This window comes from Macaca thibetana, chromosome 11, assembly GCF_024542745.1.
Source record: "Macaca thibetana thibetana isolate TM-01 chromosome 11, ASM2454274v1, whole genome shotgun sequence".
NCBI lineage: Eukaryota > Metazoa > Chordata > Mammalia > Primates > Cercopithecidae > Macaca > Macaca thibetana.
This window is the reverse complement of record NC_065588.1, coordinates 117,387,884-117,398,468: the sequence shown is the minus strand read 5'-3', so window position 1 is coordinate 117,398,468 and position 10,585 is coordinate 117,387,884. Positions and strand designations below refer to the sequence as shown.

General features: G+C 49.6%; 1 protein-coding gene and 2 non-coding genes across 3 annotated transcripts in view; 2 read left to right on the top strand and 1 right to left on the bottom strand.

Moving 5' to 3' along the window:
* The window catches only part of P2RX4 (purinergic receptor P2X 4), a 341,582-nt gene that overhangs the window by 164,611 nt on the left and 166,386 nt on the right, over positions 1 to 10,585 (bottom strand). The window lies entirely within an intron of this gene.
* Positions 3,300 to 3,401, top strand: LOC126931931 (small nucleolar RNA U13). Its single transcript, XR_007718036.1, has one exon. It is a non-coding gene; the product is annotated as a small nucleolar RNA U13 (small nucleolar RNA).
* LOC126931928 (small nucleolar RNA U13) lies at positions 9,301 to 9,402 on the top strand. The gene has a single exon (XR_007718034.1). It is a non-coding gene; the product is annotated as a small nucleolar RNA U13 (small nucleolar RNA).

Sequence of the window (10,585 nt, the reverse complement as noted above, 5' to 3'; positions counted from 1 at the left end):
GGGCTGGGCTAGAAAATAAACTCTTTCTCGTTCATCTGGGGAGATGGTAGAGGTCAGGATGACATTTAAGTCACGCCAGGTTAAATTGTAGGACTGAGATATTGGAATTCCCATATGTATTTAGTGGGAGGTCGGATGAGAAAGAGGCTAAAAGCTGGCTGATCTGGGAAAGGTCTGATAGAGAAAAAGGCACATGTACCCTGACTGTGCCTTCAGCTCCAGCCACCTCTCTAAGAGGAAATTGTTGGGCAGGTAGGGGAGAGCTAGTCATGGAATGAAGCTGTAAGCCAGACCTGGTGTGAGGAGGGAGGTAATAGAAGGGTTATAGGGTGAGGGGAGCAGAGGCTGCAGAAGAATTGGGGCCCGATTCAGCCTGGCAAAGGGTGGCCGGGGATGAGGAGAAGAGGTCAGAGGGGTCAGTGGAAAGGAGGATTCGGAGGACTCTGAGCTTGGGGTGGAGACCGAAGGAGCGGACGGGAGAGAAAGAAGGAAAATCTGGAATGAGTCGCATTGGGAGCAGAGACTAGGGAGGGAGCAAAGTGTAAAACATGCCTGGATGTAAGGCACCTGAGACCATTTGCCTAATTTTTGACAAAAATTATCTAGGTCTTATAGGATAGACAAATCAAAAGTGCCACTCTCTGGCCACTTGGAACTATTGTCAAGTTTGTATTGGGGCCAGGCGGTATTACAGAAGAAAATAGGACGTTTAGATTTTAGGTCAGGTGTTAGTCAAAGGGGTTTTAGGTTTTTAAGAACACAGGCTAAGGGGGAAGAGGGAGGAATGGATGGGGTTAGGTTGCCCATAGTGAAGAAGGTAAGTTTAAAGAGGAAGGTAGAGACGCAGAGAAACAGAGGTGAACAGCTACCAGGCTTCCAGTAGGCATCCCTAATTTTGTCTTGGGCTGTAAAGTGGGTGAGCAGCCAAAACAGGAGTCCCCGCAATTGACCTGCCACCAACGGAATGTGGATGAATGATCAAGGCAGGCATCCCCACGGTGCTGAGACACCAAGGGAAGACCATCTTTCCAAGTCCGTGACTGACATCGGAGTTTTTGAATGCATGGATAAAATGTGTCTCCTTTTTGTCTCTACCAGGAAGGGAAACTGAAATTGAAAGGAGAGAGATTGAAGGGAGTCAACAGAGGCTAGGTAGACAGCGAAGAAAACCCTTACCCAAGTGCGAAGAACCACTTACCGATTTGAAATTGGTGAGATGGTCTTCGGGCTGGCTGGTCCGGTGACCTGAGGTCGTAGGTGGATCTCCTCATGGAGGGAGCGTGAGGACAGGGGACTGGTCTCCCGAAGGAGTTCTGTCCTGGGTCTTCAGCACCAAATGTTACATGCATCCTTGTAAGAGACCACCTGAGCAGGTTTAGTGTGAGCAACAGGGCTGTTTATTCACTTGGATGCAAGTGAGCTGAGTCCAAAAAAAGAGTCAGCAAAGGGTGGTGAGATTATCATTGGTTCTTACAGGTTTGGGATAGGTGGTGGAGTCAGGAGCAATTTTTTGTGGGCAGGGGATGGATGTACATTCTCAAGGGCAGGGAGGATGTTATAAAGTACATTCACAAAGCTGGGGAGGGTGTATTGTCACAGGGCGGGGAGGAATGTTACAGAGCACATTCACAAGGAAGGGGAATATCACAAAGTACATTATCACAAGGGCGGGGGAATGTCACGATGGCTTGACCATGGTGTGGCCAGCTTAGGGGACCTTAAACTTCCCATCTGCCCAGGCCCTTCAGACATACCCCAGTGGCAGCAAGGCCTCCACCAGGGACACGACGAGCCTCCAGCACTGAGGTCTTGCAGCTGCACCGCAACTATTAAACTTCCCAGTAACCCTTCAGCCACCACTCAGCCCGTCCTGGGAGTCCTTGATGGACAGCAGCATGCAGCCCCCACCTCTGACTGCTGTTTCCAGTTTGGAGATCTGGTAGCCCAGCTCCAGCTCTAGCCCTAACCTCTGCTCCAGGGCCCACCTGCCAGGGCAGCCCAAAACACACTCAGCTTTGGAGGTTCATCATCTACAAATTCCATCTTGGTCACCCCCACTAGCAAGCACCCAGATGTTCTTTGTTGTCCCTCCTTCATCACCCTGGTTCCCCCACTGCCTCTGGCTCTGTAGCTGCTTCTTACGCCCCCAGCATTGGGAACAGTGTTCGGCCCCCCACTGAGCAGCCCTGCTCCACGTTGGGCAGCACAAGCCCAGTTCCTTGAGGTTGGCAGTTTCAGCGGCACTCATGGGCTCTGGGAGCAGACTGGTGACCCCAGATCTGAGTTCCAACTTTGTGTCAGTCAGCAGCTCAGCCGGAAGGAGAGAGGTCTGAGCACCACACACCCTATGGGGGAAGCTTCCGCCTGAACAGGTGGGGCTCCCCTAACCAGAGGACTCCATGGTGACCCAGGGACTGGGAACAATTGTCTCTTTGGAGGCACTGTTGTCCCTCCTTTGAGTCACATGCCTGGAGAGTCACCCAAGCAGAGACCTGTAATTCTAACTTGGGGGCCCAGGGCCACCAAAAGCAAGGCAAACCCTAGGCACAAGTCCAGGCCAGGCTCTGACGCTAGCAACCTGCTTCTCTCTGGGCACAGAGAGGAAACCTCAACTCTGCGGCCTCCCGGGACCCTGTCGAGGGTTCTGCTGGTCACAGAACTCCAGGGTTGTCCACCAGCTCTTCCTCCTCCAGACTGGGATCCACTCGCTTTGGGTCCAAGAGGGGAATGCAGGACTCAGAGGAAATATTCCTGGAGCCAGGGTCCATCATCCTCCCAGGATAAAACTTGTGTTGAGTGCCATTTTTAAATTTCTTTTTATTTGTACAAATTTATGGGATATGTGTGCAATTTTGTTACAATCATAGATCGTGCAGTGGTCAAGTTGAGGCACTTGGGGTATCCATCACCAGAGAAATGAACATTGAATTTATTAAGCAATTTCCCATCATCCCTTCCCTCCACACCCCTCACCCTTCAGAGTCTCCATTATCTATCATCCCACCCTCTGCATCCATGTGAAATTGCTCAATGAACTCACAGAGACTGAGACATAACTTAGTACATAGACTTAGTAGCATGCAGACAAAGGTAATGTACATGGGTGATAAGAGAACCATTTCTATAGTTTCACAATGTTTCTTAGTGAGGAACACTGAATTTCTTAAATTACATTTCTACTATGTGTTTTTTATTCGATCTTAAGAAATTGTTAAAGTAGCACACCTACAAATGTCTGGTGACTCAGTAACAGCAGAGATACAGAAGCATGGCTTTTCTAATGAAGAATGCAATGGCAGATCCTTCTGTAGTTCACCAGCATGATGATTGAATTTTCACGGACACATGTGAGATGTGCTGCCTCCAAATTTTTTTTACAACAGCACGTTACCCATGTCACAATAACAAATAGAAGGAACTTTTTATTTTCAAATGTTCGCTTTGTGTGTGTCCACACTGTCAACTATATAGGACAGGGCAGATCCCTTTTCTCCTATAACTTGTTTTTATAAATAGAAAATAATAGTGTGGAGGGAATGATCCTGTTTTGAAACAAAACAGGTGCTAGAAACCACACCCTTGTACCTGTAGCAATACACATGTGTGGATTGGAACAGTCGGAACCCAGAGCCAGGCTGTGTTGTGTGTTTCATCATCCCTGGGTGACCTGTCACCAAGGCCATGCGCTGATTAGCATGTTGCCTTTTGTTCCATCTGTCACCCTGTGAGTGGAAGAGTTCACATTAGCAGTTGACAATTTGAGGGACTTATCCATAGAGTCCTCCAAGATGGGAAATGGAAATGCTGTGGCCAGGCAGTTCCCTCTTAGAGGACCTGTCTGGATATGCATTGTTTTGGGGCTGCCCACATTCGTGTCCTCAGATAACAGCACTTCCTCCCCTCTCCTTGCAATTAGAGAACATCTGCTTCTAAATACCAATTGTGGTTCCAACTGGGGTCATCCGTTTTAGCACTCTTCCTACAATCACCTGAGACACAGGTATACTATGAGTCCCAATCCTGGCCAAACATGGTACTGCAGCCCATGACCCACGATCACCTGAGACAAGTATACTATTGAGAGGTGACAACATGCTAGCAGCCCTCACTCTAAGTGCCTTCTTGGCCTTGGCGCCCACTCTGGCGGCGCCTGAGGAGCCCTTCAGCCTGCCACAGCACTGTGGGAGCCCCTCTCTGGGCTGGCTGAGGCCGAAGCTGACTCCCTCTGGTTGCAGGGAGGTGTGAAGGGAGAGGTGCCTGCGGGAACCGGGGCTGCAGGCAGCGCTCGCGGGCTAGCGTGTGTTCCTGGTAGGTGGGCTCGGCGGGTCCCGCACATGGAGCAGCAGACCCTCTCTGGTGGCCCCGGGCAGTGAAGGGCTTAGCACCTGGGCCAGCAGCTGCAGAGGGTCCGCCGGGTTTCCCAGCAGTGCCGGCCTGCTGGTGCTGCACTCGAATTCTCGCTGGGCCTCAGATGCCTCCCCGCGGGGCAGGGCTCCGGACCTCAAACCCGCCCTGGCCGAACCCCCGCCCCTCCCCCCGCCGTGGGCTCCCGGGAGGCCTGAACCTCCTGGATGAGCGCCACCCCCTGCTCCGCGTCGCCCAGTCCCATCAACCGCCTAAGGGCTGAGGAGTGGGGGGTGTATGGCCAGGGACTGGTGGGCAGCTCCGCCTGCGGCCCTGGTGCAAGATCCACTAGGTGAAGCCAACCGGGTTCCTGGGTCTAGTGGGCACTTGGAAAACCTTTATGTCTAGCTAAGGGATTGTAAATACACCAATCAGTACTCTGTGTCTAGCTCAAGATTTGTAAATATACCAATCAGTTCTCTGTATCTAGCTAACCTAGTGGGGACTTGGAGAACTTTTCTAACACTCTGTGTCTAGCTAAAGGATTGTAAATGCACCAATCAGCACTCTGTGTCTAGCTAGGGGATTGCAAATACACCAATCAGCACCCTGTGTCTAGCTCAAGGTTTGTGAAACAAACCAATCAGTTCTCTGTAAAATGGACCAATCAGCAGGATGTGGGTGGGGCCAGATAAGGGAATAAAAGCAGGCTGCCTGAGCCAGCCACCAGCAACCTGCTTCCGTCCCCTTCCATTCTGTGGAAGTTTTGTTCTTTCGCTCTTTGCAATAAATCTTGCTGCTGCTAAGTCTTTGGGTCCATGCTGCTTTTATGAGCTGTAACACCTCGAAAGTCTGCAGCTTCACTCCTGAGGCCAGCGAAGACCATGAACCCACCGGGAGGAATGAACAGCTCCAGACACGCTGCCTTAACAGCTGTAACACTCACCGTGAAGGTCTGCGGCTTCACTCCTGAAACCAGCGAGGCCACGGACCCACCAGAAGGAAGAAACTCCGAACACGTCTGAACATCAGAAGGAACAAACTCTAGACACACCATCTTTAAAAACTGTAACACTTACCGCGAGGGTCTGGGACTTCATTCTTGAAGTCAGCGAGACCAAGAACCCAGCAATTTCGGACACACTATGTATGAGTCCCAATCCTGGCCAAACATGGTACTGCAGCCCATGACCACAACTCCTGACCTACAAACATAGAACCAAAGTCCAGTTGATTAGAATGCTTCCCCTACAGATGGAGAGAATGGATGAGGATGAATTCTCCTTAAGGATGACAGAACTGTAAAACTATGAGCTTGAAACGTGCAAATAATGGCTTTTCCCTCCAGAATTTGGAGAGGAAGTTTCCTCCACCCCTGCAGGGCCTAGGAGGCATGAGGAGTTTGTAGAAACTGAGTCCTGGTGAGGAAGGATATGAGCAGGAAGGTGCTCACTCTGTGCAGGTGCATTCACTGCCCTTCTTAGGCAGTGACTAAGTTCACCCTGATCTCATTGCTATCGGAATTACGGTCAGTGAGACAGTGGGGGTCACTGTCTTCACTCATTCTTGCACTGAAGCAACTACTAAGAGGCCCACATCCCTAGATAATTCCCATTCTTGCTCATCCAGGCCTGGTCAGTGGAAGGGAACCAAGGGAGCTTGGGAGCGAAGCTGACCCCTGGGCACTTGGAGTAGTCAACAGGCCATGGAGGCTCACCACGAGCCCCTTGCCAGTGCGAAGATACTGGTGGAGGAGGGCACACCATTGAACTTATCCTTTACAGAGGCTTGGTTTGGAGGAAACTGTCATATTTTGGGTCAGGTGTGGAAACCTGAAGGAGACTGTGTTAGATGTGAGGTTCTCTGGGATCAACCACATCTTCCAAAATGTTACAGGTATGAACCACATGCACCCAGCCCAGATAAGTTCCATGAGAGGGAAAGGATCACCCCAGGTAAAGAACGAAGTGAGTCTCTGTCTTTCACTTCGCTAAAGCCATGCCAGCTCTTCGTCTGCATTCAACCACTACCAAGAGTCCGGCTTGTTCTTTGGAACATTTAATGAGTGGATACTAGTGCATTTAGAAGGAACTAGTCTATTTAAGACTTTACCTGAATTCAACCATGTTTAGCCTTAAAGCATAACAGAGACCATATTAACTTTTGAACCTCTGAAAACCAGGCACTGAGGCATAGAGAGGTCTATACAACATGGCCAGGTACGTAGAGCTCCTCAGTGGGATTTGAACCCAGCTAGTGAGGCTCCAGGCGCTGTGCTGTTGCTCACTTAGGATATGCTGCCTCTCTCTAAAGCCTCATATAAAGGCAGGTATTTTCCCAGACATCAGTCTGCTGGGTTTTCAATGCAACCCGAACTGCAAGCTCTTCCTAGAGCCCAACTCAGATTCAGGTGGCTTCCTGTGGAGTTGTTTCAACAGGGGCTCCAAAGTTTGAACTCTAACTAAATTACTAAGAATTTCTCTATGGAATTCTGGCAGTAAGGTATCAATAGTTGTCTCTCCTGTAATACATTTGGAAGCAATGTTCCATCCAAGATCAGAGAGTAGTACCTGAAACATCAGCACAGTCTATTCTATTGCTGGACCAACGCAGTGGGTCAGAAAAGTCCACAACTGGCCACACAACCGAGTTCATCCAGATAAGCAATCAATGGAAAGTACTGTGGAAAGTCAGTGGAGTTCATTCAGTTATCATGATTCTGGTTGGATCAGTGTCCCATTTTTAAGAGAAAACTGTCCTATTTACTGTCTCTCTAGTTTTCTTTCTCAGAATATTATGCACTAAGAGTCGTGGAGAAGGCAGCTTTTTCAGACTGACTTATCTCACTGAGCAATATACATTGACTGCCAGCCCCTGACTTTGAGGTCACCCCCATGGACACCACTTCCCTTTCCCACCCTTTCCTTGCAAGGCCTTATGTTGGCCCCAGTGTGAGCTTCTCCCCATCAGCGCAGGTCCTTCAGACGTACCCCAGTGACAGCAAGGCCTCCACCAGGGACACCACGAGCCTTCTGCACTGAGGTCTTGCAGCTCCACCCCAATCATAAAACTTCCCAGGAACCCTTCAGGCACCATTCAGCCCATCCTGGGAGTCCTTGATGGACAGCAGCATGCAGCCCCCACCTCTGACTGCTGTTTCCAGTTTGGAGATCTGGTAGCCCAGCTCCAGCTCTAGCCCTAACCTCTGCTCCAGGGCCCACCTGCCAGGGCAGCCCAAAACACACTCAGCTTTGGAGGTTCATCATCTACAAATTCCATCTTGGTCACCCCCACTAGCAAGCACCCAGATGTTCTTTGTTGTCCCTCCTTCATCACCCTGGTTCCCCCACTGCCTCTGGCTCTGTAGCTGCTTCTTACGCCCCCAGCATTGGGAACAGTGTTCGGCCCCCCACTGAGCAGCCCTGCTCCACGTTGGGCAGCACAAGCCCAGTTCCTTGAGGTTGGCAGTTTCAGCGGCACTCATGGGCTCTGGGAGCAGACTGGTGACCCCAGATCTGAGTTCCAACTTTGTGTCAGTCAGCAGCTCAGCCGGAAGAAGAGAGGTCTAAGCACCACACATCCTATGGGGGAAGCTTCCGCCTGAACAGGTGGGGCTCCCCTAACCAGAGGACTCCATGGTGACCCAGGGACTGGGAACAATTGTCTCTTTGGAGGCACTGTTGTCCCTTCTTTGAGTCACATTCCTAGAGAGTCACCCAAGCAGAGACCTGTAATTCTAACTTGGGGGCCCAGGGCCACCAAAAGCAAGGCAAACCCTAGGCACAAGTCCAGGCCAGGCTCTGACGCTAGCAACCTGCTTCTCTCTGGGCACAGAGAGAGGAAACCTCAACTCTGCGGCCTCCCGGGACCCTGTCGAGGGTTCTACTGGTCACAGAACTCCAGGGTTGTCCACCAGCTCTTCCTCCTCCAGACTGGGATCCACTCGCTTTGGGTCCAAGAGGGGAATGCAGGACTCAGAGGAAATATTCCTGGAGCCAGGGTCCATCATCCTCCCAAGATGGACGTTGTGTGAGTGCCATTTATTTATACAAATAAACAAATGATAATTTATAAAGAAGAATTTATTTTACATAAAATGCGTTGTTATAAAATATTTTATTTATTACAAATGATATAATTTATAAACAGTATCATCAATAAAATGTGATTTATTATTTTTTGTACAAATTTATGGAATACATGTGGAATTTGGATACACTCATAGATATGTGCAGTGGTCAAGTCAGGACATTTAGGCTATCCATCACCGGAGTAATAAACATTGAATTTATTAACCAATTTCCTATCATCCCTTCCCTCCCACCCCCTCACCCTTCAGAGTCTCCATTATCTATCATCTCACTCTCTGCATCCATGTGAAATTGCTCGATGAACTCACAGAGACTGAGACACAACTAAGTACATAGACGTAGAAGCATGCAGACAAAAGGTAATATACATGGGTGATAAGAGAACCATTTGTATAGTTTCACAATGTTTCTTAGTGAGGGACACTGAATTTTTTTTTTTTTGAGGCAGAGTCTCGCTCTGTCGCCCAGGCTGGAGCGCAGTGGCGCGATCTCAGCCCACTGCAACTCCGCCTCCCGGGTTCACGCCATTCTCCTGCCTCAGTGTCCTGAGTAACTGGGACTACAGGTGCCCGCCACTACGCCCGGCTAATTTTTTGTTTTATTAGTAGAGATGGGGTTTCACCGTGTTAGCCAGGATGGTCTCGATCTCCTGACCTCATGATCCGCCCGCCTCGGTCTCCCAAAGTGCTGGGATTACAGGCGTGAGCCACCGTGCCCGGCCTGAATTTCTTAAAGTGAATTTCCACCATGTGTTTTTTATTCAATCTTAAGAAATTGTTAAAGTAGCACACCTACAAATGTCTGGTGACTCAGTAACAGCAGAGATACAGAAGCATGGCTTTTCTAATGAAGAATGCAATGGCAGATCCTTCTGTAGTTCACCAGCATGATGATTGAATTTTCACGGACACGTGTGAGATGTGCCGCCTCCAAATTTTTTTTACAACAGCGCGTTACCCATGTCACAATAACAAATAGAAGGAACTTTTTATTCTCAAATGTTCGCTTTGTGTGTCCACACTGTCAACTATATAGGACGGGGCAGGTCCTTTTTCTCCTGTAACTTGTTTTTATAAATAGAAAATAATAGTGTGGAGGGAATGATCCTGTTTTGAAACAAAACAGGTGCTAGAAACCACACCCTTGTACCTGTAGCAATACACATGTGTGGATTGGAACAGTCGGAACCCAGAGCCAGGCTGTGTTGTGTGTTTCATCATCCCTGGGTGACCTGTCACCAAGGCCATGCGCCGATTAGCATGTTGCCTTTTGTTCCATCTGTCACCCTGTGAGTGGAAGAGTTCACATTAGCAGTTGGCAATTTGAGGGACTTATCCATAGAGTCCTCCAAGATGGGAAATGGAAATGCTGTGGCCAGGCAGTTCTCTCTTAGAGGACCTGTCTGGATATGCATTGTTTTGGGGCTGCCCACATTTGTGTCCTCAGATAACAGCACTTCCTCCTCTCTCCTTGCAATTAGAGAACATCTGCTTCTAAATACCAATTGTGGTTCCAACTGGGGTCATCCGTTTTAGCACTCTTCCTACAATCACCTGAGACACAGGTATACTATGAGTCCCAATCCTGGCCAAACATGGTACTGCAGCCCATAACCACAACTCCTGACCCACAAACGTAGAACCAAAGTCCAGTTGATTAGAATGCTTCTCCTACAGATGGAGGGAATGGATGAGGACGAATTCTCCCTAAGGTTGAGAGAACTGTAAAACTATGAGCTTGAAACATGCAAATAATGGCTTTTCCCTCCAGAATTTAGAGAGGGACTGTCCCCCACCCTGCACGTCCTAGGGAGGCATGAGGAGTTTGTGGAAACTGAGTCCTGGTGAGGGGGATGTGAGCAGGAAGGTGCCCACTCTGCAGGTGCAGTCACTGCCCCTTAGGCAGGCCTGAGTTCACCCTGATCACATTGCTATCGGAATTATAGACAGACAGTGGGGGTCACTGTCCCACGCATTCAGTGGAAGGGAAGTTCAATCCTGGCACAGCCATCATGTGGCAGTTGGTTGGAATGTCCTGAGTCCTGTGGCACCTTGGGAGGCAAGCTGACCACTGGGCACTTGGAGGAGCCAACTGGCCAGTTATGCTCACCACAAGGCAGCCGGCAGTGTTAAGATGCTGGGGGAGGAGGT